This window comes from Apium graveolens, chromosome 9 (assembly GCF_009905375.1).
Source record: "Apium graveolens cultivar Ventura chromosome 9, ASM990537v1, whole genome shotgun sequence".
Lineage (NCBI taxonomy): Eukaryota > Viridiplantae > Streptophyta > Magnoliopsida > Apiales > Apiaceae > Apium > Apium graveolens.
Genome location: NC_133655.1, coordinates 210,966,015 through 210,973,266, shown reverse-complemented (window position 1 = coordinate 210,973,266; position 7,252 = coordinate 210,966,015). Strand labels below are relative to the sequence as shown.

The following is a 7,252-nucleotide window of genomic DNA, read 5'->3' as shown; positions in this document are numbered from 1 at the left end:
AAGCTCATAGACACTTGTGATCTGATTAACTCCATAATTAGCCAAAGAATCCACCTTCATTGTCAAAGCCTTTAGTTGAGCAGTTACAGCAGTAGCTGTATCCACCTCCCGAACTCCCGCTACCTTTCCTTGAGGTAGTCTCTGAGTTGGGTTCTAGTATTCATTAGCAGTCATCAATTCAATCAACTCATAAGCTTCATCGTAGCTTTTATCCCATAAGGCTCCACCTGATGCTGCATCAAGCATGGGTCTAGACTGTGCTCCCAAACCATTATAAAAGTAGTTGATAATCATCCAGTCAGGCATCCCATGATAAGGACACTTCCTAAGCATCTCCTTATAGCGATCCCAAGCTTCACACAAAGACTCTCCCGATTGCTAAGCAAATTGAGTAAGAGCGTTACTGATTGCAGCTGTCTTTGCCATAGGGAAGAATTTAGTAAGAAACTTCTGAGCAAGATCTTCCCAATTAGTAATAGAGCTTGGTGGTAGAGAATGCAATCAACACTTAGCTTTATCCCTCAAAGAAAATGGGAAAAGCCTCAGCTTTATAGCATCTTCAGAAATATTTTTGAATTTGAACGTGTCACAGATCTCGATGAAATCTCTGATATGCATGTTGGGATCTTCCATTGGAGAACCCCCAAACTGGACTGAGTTCTGCACCATATAAATCGTGCTAGATTTGATTTCAAAAGTATTAGCCTCGATGGATGGTCTAATAATGCTAGATTGTATGTCATTAATCTTCGGTTGATAGTAATCCATCAAATCCTTCGGATTTTCTGCTAGTTCTCCCATTATAATAACAACTTCTTTTTCAACTTTCTCAACTTCTTCAAACACCTCTTCAACTACTTCGACTTCTTCCTCCGCTTTATCTAGTGTTCTCTTGCGAGATCGAGAATGCGTTAGCATAAACGCTCTATAGGGTACCTGAAACACAACCAATCAAACAAGTAAGTAAAATATCCGAGTCAGTGAACTTTAACGACCACTGATGTCAAGCACATAAACTAAAAATTAACACCGAGTTCCCGGCAGCGGCGCCAAAAACTTGATAGGACAAAAACACGCGCTAAAATTACACGCAAGTATACGCGTTCGCAAGTAATATAGAATACTTTCTAGTTCGTTCCCACAGAGACTGGTTTAGGTTAATTTCAATTTATGCACATATGCAACAATGTATGGTTATCGCTCAATGCTAAGACAAATAATAAATGGGGTTTTGATTAAACTAAGGGATTATACTAAATAGCATTAACTAAGAGAATTGAGGTTGAATTACTTATATGAGACAAACATGGGATTCTAATATCATTACTACTTCATTCAAAGTCATTGTTCTTAACCTTAGCATGCAATAGTGATGACAACTAATCAGATAACACGAAACTAGTAAACGCCAACTTTCGTTGTATGAATATCCTACTACCAGACATCCACAAAAGAGATAGAAGCTGAATAGACACCAATTATGTTGAGACTCTATATGTCTATAGAATTTGACAACATAAAGGTTTAATGAACAAGTTATCTATCGTGATTACATAGGGCAAGTAAGATGGTTAAAATTACCTACGAATCATGCATAATAAATACATGAACCTATGCTAGCATGGCAAGTTCTAAACCTTTACATTCACTTTCGCTTCAATAGAGATTAACAAGCTATCTTATATATTCTCGACGCACATAAGACAAAAAAGCACAACCAATACTAGGATATTATACAATCACCACACACTTAGGTATCGAAACAATTAACTATAGAAATCCATAAGTAAATCCGTTAAAAACCCATGATAACGATTAGTTCATAACCGAACTCATCGTCACCATGGGTTCCGATGAAAGCATGGTAAATAAACTAAAATAAACTAGGTCTGAAATAACTGAATAAATATATCACAGTATGTTAACAAGTGTATTAGGTTTAAACAAAGAAAACAAGCATCCAAGATTACAACTTAAGCAAAGAATCACAAGTAAAAACTAGCTCTTCTTCTCCTTTGTTGAATTTGTTCTATTAGGTCTTCTCGTTGTTATCTCCTTGCTCTCTGTTATGAAAAACGTCTTTTTGGAGTCTTTAAATACCATCTCATCCAAGCAGAAGTCCAGAAAATCAATCTTCTATTAGAAACCGGATTCTTTAAAATCAACCTAGCGCCACCGCCCTGAGATCCCGCGCGGCTGCTCCCAAGTGTAGCGCGGCCACCCTGGCCTTCTGGAAAAATTGGAATTTTTCTTATTTCTTGACTACAAATGCTGGTTTCTTTCGCGCAATCAGCCGAGGCTCCATCCTAACACTCTTTTAAGTAAACATCATGCAATGTCCAGTCCATCTTCCGATTATGCCCTGAAATGCAAAACACTACAAAAACACTTTAAAAACATAAACAACTTGAGTACAAAACATCAATTCGAGCCTTTACGAAGCATTCCAAGTGGACATAAATGCCACTTAATAGAAACCTTTATCACAAAGTTGACTAACACTAAGCAAGTTCTGCTTCAGTCCTTCAACTAGTGATACTTGATCAATGATGACATTTCCTTTTGAAATCAAGAAATATCCCATAATATACCCTTTATTATCATCTTCAAAGGTAATGTTTGGATCAACTTTCTCCTTGAACTCTATGAGCAGGGATGAATCACCAGTCATGTGTCTTGAACAACTGCTATGCACATAATAAAAAATAACTCAATTTGACTTTAATACCCAGGTGTTCTTGGGTCATGTTTTGTCATATTCTTTCTTTGCCTTTTGACCATTCTTTACTTTAGGCTTTAGGGGATCTAGATCCACTTTTGGCTTAAGTCTTTGTGCAAAGTTATTGATGTTTGAATCAGATGCAGAGTTTTGCAGATGCATAGCATTCATGTGAGGAGTAAACATGTTATTCATTTTAGACATGTTCCAAGGCATTGTAAATGCAGAAAAATAGGAACTAGGAATGAATGACATGTTATTGTAGTTCATATTAAATATATTTGGCATAAGCAAATAATGCATGACAAGCATATACATTTTAGGCATAGACATAGCATACATAGATATAGATTTATAATTCACAGATAGATGATTAACATTACCACATTTAGCACAAGATTTTCTAGTAGCATATTTGTCTGAAGTGTAATTGTTATGTTTATTAATTCCTATCTTTTCATTTCTATTTTTTCTTTTCTTGGTACTTATACTAGTCTCAATCTTATCCTTCAAGACCTTTCTGGATAAGTCTTTTATGTTTTGTTGTTTGTCTTTCTTGGTTTTGTTACTCTCACTAGTCACAAAGTTATTGCTAATTGGACCATACTTCTCATTGAGCTTTTTCAGTTTAGAAGAACTGATTGGTTCCTTCAACGTATAGTTTTTATCCATTGATAATTTATCTTTCAACCAATAATCACTATCCATAGACTCACATCCTTCACTAACAGGTTCAAGTTTCACTTTATCCCTGTTTCTAGCAATATCACATAAAGATTCAATGCCTTGAGTTTCCATGATCTTGTTGGCTGCATTCTTGGATTCTTTCCATACAGTTTGTTCACGTTCAAGTTTGTTTCTCAGAGTTTCTTCCCTTTTTAGCACATCAAGCAAATTATCTTTAACTACCAAGTAATCCCTTTTCAGTTTCACAAAATCATGCAACTGAGTTTCTTACAGAGTATTAACAAGCAAATCATTAGATTCTTTAATTCTAGAATTTTCCTTTTTGAGAGATTTTAGAGTAACATGCAAATTATACAGTTTAGAGGACATGTTATTAATGGTTTATTTGCATTCACTCTTACTCAAATTAGATAATTGGTGATTACCTGATTGCTTGATGGGCTAGCTTTAAGATCATCATCATTAGCCACTAGTGTCAGATTCACATATTCAGTTTATTTATCAAAATCATCTCCATCAGCCCAGTCCTTATCCTTAGTAATGAAGGCTTTCTTTTTTTGTCTCAAGAAATCAAAATATTTTTTCTTGTAATCAACAACTTCACCACCTCTAGGATTCCTTGACTTTCTACATTCATTTACAAAGTGTCCAACTGTTCCACAATTCTAGCATTTGAATTTGGATTTGTCGACCAAATTCCTATTTATGCTGAAATCCTTATTGAATGGCTTGGAATTTTTTTTATTTTAAACTTCAAGTTAGAAAATCTTTTTGACATGAATATCTTATGTTCATCCAGCTCTAGATCATCTATTGAAGATGAGTCACTCTCAGCTTCAACCGCTATGGCTTTTTCTTTTGATGTTTTGGTCTTGTTTCTTCAGATTAATTTGATGCATATTTTACCTTGGCTTCCGCTTGCTTCTCACAGTGATTTGATGCAACAAGAGCTACATATCTATCTTTTATCTGGCCCTTTTCAATTTTCACATCCTATTGCATCTCCAGCTCATAAGTCTTCAGGACTCCACACAATCTGTCAAGAGTGTATTCCTTGTATTTATATGAGTTTCTAACAAAGACAGTTGTTGACTTCTATTCATTTTGAAGAGATATCAAGAACTTCAGATTTGATTCATTGACTTGATAGACCCTACCATGCAATTTTAACCCATTTAATAGCTTTTGGAATCCGTTGAATGTTTCACTCAAGTCTTCACCAGGTGTAGAGTGAAAATACTCATACTGTTGCATGAGAAGTTGCATCTTGTTCTCCCAGACTTGTTTAATCCTTCACAAAGAGTTTGAATGGTATTCCAGACATTTTTATCTTAGAGCAGTTTATGACACATTCAAACATGTCAGAATCTATACCATTAAACATGATGTTCATAGTCCTCTTATCTTTGTTGATTTCTTCCAGATCCTCTAGTGAGTAGTCATATGGATTCTTCACAACTATGTCAGCACCGATGGTTCAATCAACTGCAACAGGCCCTATGATTGTCTCCATAGGAACATGAGGACCATTTCCAATACAGTTAACAAAGCCTTCATCCCGAGACATGTTAGGGCGAAAACACACGCTAAATCACACGCAAGTATACGCGATCACAAGTAGTATAAGATATAAATCAGATTTGTTCCCACATAGACTGGTTTAGGTTAATTCAAGATTACACTTATGCAACAATGGTATGGCTATTGCTCAATGCTAAGACAATAACAAGTTGAGATGTTTATAACTAAGATAAAACAAACATGCAATTAACTAAGAATAAAAGTGATTGAATTAACTAAATGAGACAAACATGGGATTCTAACTTCATTACTACTTCATTCAAAATCATTGTTCTTAACCTTAGCATGCAATGGTGATGACAACTAATCAGATAACACGAAACTAGTAAATGCCAACTTTCATTGTACAAATACACTACTACCGGACACCCACAAAAGAGATAGAAGCTGAATATACACCAATTATATTGAGACCCTATATGTCTATAGAATTTGACAACATAAAGTTTTAATGAACAAGTTATCTATCGTGATTACATAGGGCAAGTAAGATGGTTAAAATTACCTACGAATCATGCATAATAAATACATGAACCTATGCTAGCATGGCAAGTTCTAAATCTCTATATTCATTGTCGCTTCAATAGAGATTAACAAACTATCTTATATGTTAGCTACACACATAAGACGAATACGCACAACCAATACTAGGATATCATACGATCACCACACACTTAGGTATCAAAACAATTAACTATAGAAATCCATAAGTAAATCCGTTAGAACCCCATGACAACGATTAGTTCATAACCGAACTCATCGTTACCATGGGTTCCAATGAAAACATGGTAATAAACAATATTAGAGTACTAGGGTTCAAAGATAAATCGGAAACAAGCATCCAAGTATCAAATATACTAAAGAAAATAAAAGTCTTATTCTCCGTAGCCGTCTCGTACTCTCTAGGTCTTCTTATGGCCCTCCCTGGTCTCCTCGTTGTTAAAAACATCTTTTTATTGGTTTATATAAGCCCCTAGTGGACCTGGACCCTCAAAATCATCAAATTACTAAAATCAAGATTCTGGGGCAAAAAGGGCGGCGCGGGTGCGCTCAAAGTGGGGCGGCCGCGCAGGGTTTTTGGATTTTTCTGCTGAATCTTCTTTTGGCCGTATCGTGAGTTCTGCTCGTCAGAATTAGGAAATTCAACTATCCACGCAAAGCTAACGAGATTCTCTTCAACTTGAGAATGGCTTAGACTTCCAATTCTTAGCTATTTTCAGAATATTCCTTGAAACGCTCCTTTCTTCATTTAACTTATGCCTGAAATGTAATAACACAAAATATATCAAAAATACCAATTTGAGTTCAAAATACCAACTTAAGCTTGTAATGAAGCATTCCAAGTAGATATAAGATCCACTTATCACACCTCCAAACTTGAATCGATGCTTGTCCTCAAGCATAAACAGACTCAAAAACTATAAACAAACCTAATGCGTGAATGCAACTACGTGAATGCGACTAAATGATAATACAATCGATCCCCTCAGAATAACCATAACCAAATTAATAAGCCAACGCCTCTAATAATGCAATGACTCTAAACAGAGTTTAAATAAACCCCACAAACCAACTCACAAACCAGAAATGTGCGTGTATGGATGCTTAACAAATATACTCTCGATACTAGATCAATAACCATAACTTATCTATCATCAAAACAATCATAAGTTTATAAATAGAATAGACGTTAAACGCATAATGACTCACAAAACCTCCTTCCTACTAGAGTTATACAAGGATTCACGCTATTATTGAACACATAACAAATATGCTTATTTGACCGTGCAATGAATGAGGTCCCACAAGATTTATATAATAATACCCATGTAGCGAGCGTTAGGTTAGCGGATCCCAGACTATCAAAGCCTTCGGTCACTAGGCACAAAGTCCCCTAGAACTTAATTGCTCGAGTATTAATGTAACAGCCCGCACTTTCGGACTATTAATTTTAAATCAAAACTAGTACAAATTCCAATTTATTATCAAAAATTCTTTTATAAAGGTACTATTACGAAAGTGCGGCTAAAAGCGGAAGTCCAAAAGTCAATCCACTTCAATACCAAGTCCTCGAACACCAATGATATCCAACTCGAATCTTAGACGAAACCTGAAATTGTAAGGAATGAGCTATACAGCCCAACAAGTACAAATTGACTAGCTATTTAACCGAAAATCAATGGGTGTTTTAATAAGATGATTTTTCTCAAAACAATAATAATTTTGTTTTGAGAAAACAACTGTAACAGCCCGCACTTTCAGACT

General features: G+C 35.5%; 1 non-coding gene across 1 annotated transcript; it reads left to right on the top strand.

The window, feature by feature from the left end:
• The first annotated feature begins 304 nt into the window (after positions 1-304).
• On the top strand, positions 305-411 carry LOC141687941 (small nucleolar RNA R71). Its single transcript, XR_012561417.1, has one exon. It is a non-coding gene; the product is annotated as a small nucleolar RNA R71 (small nucleolar RNA).
• Positions 412-7,252: the final 6,841 nt, after the last annotated feature.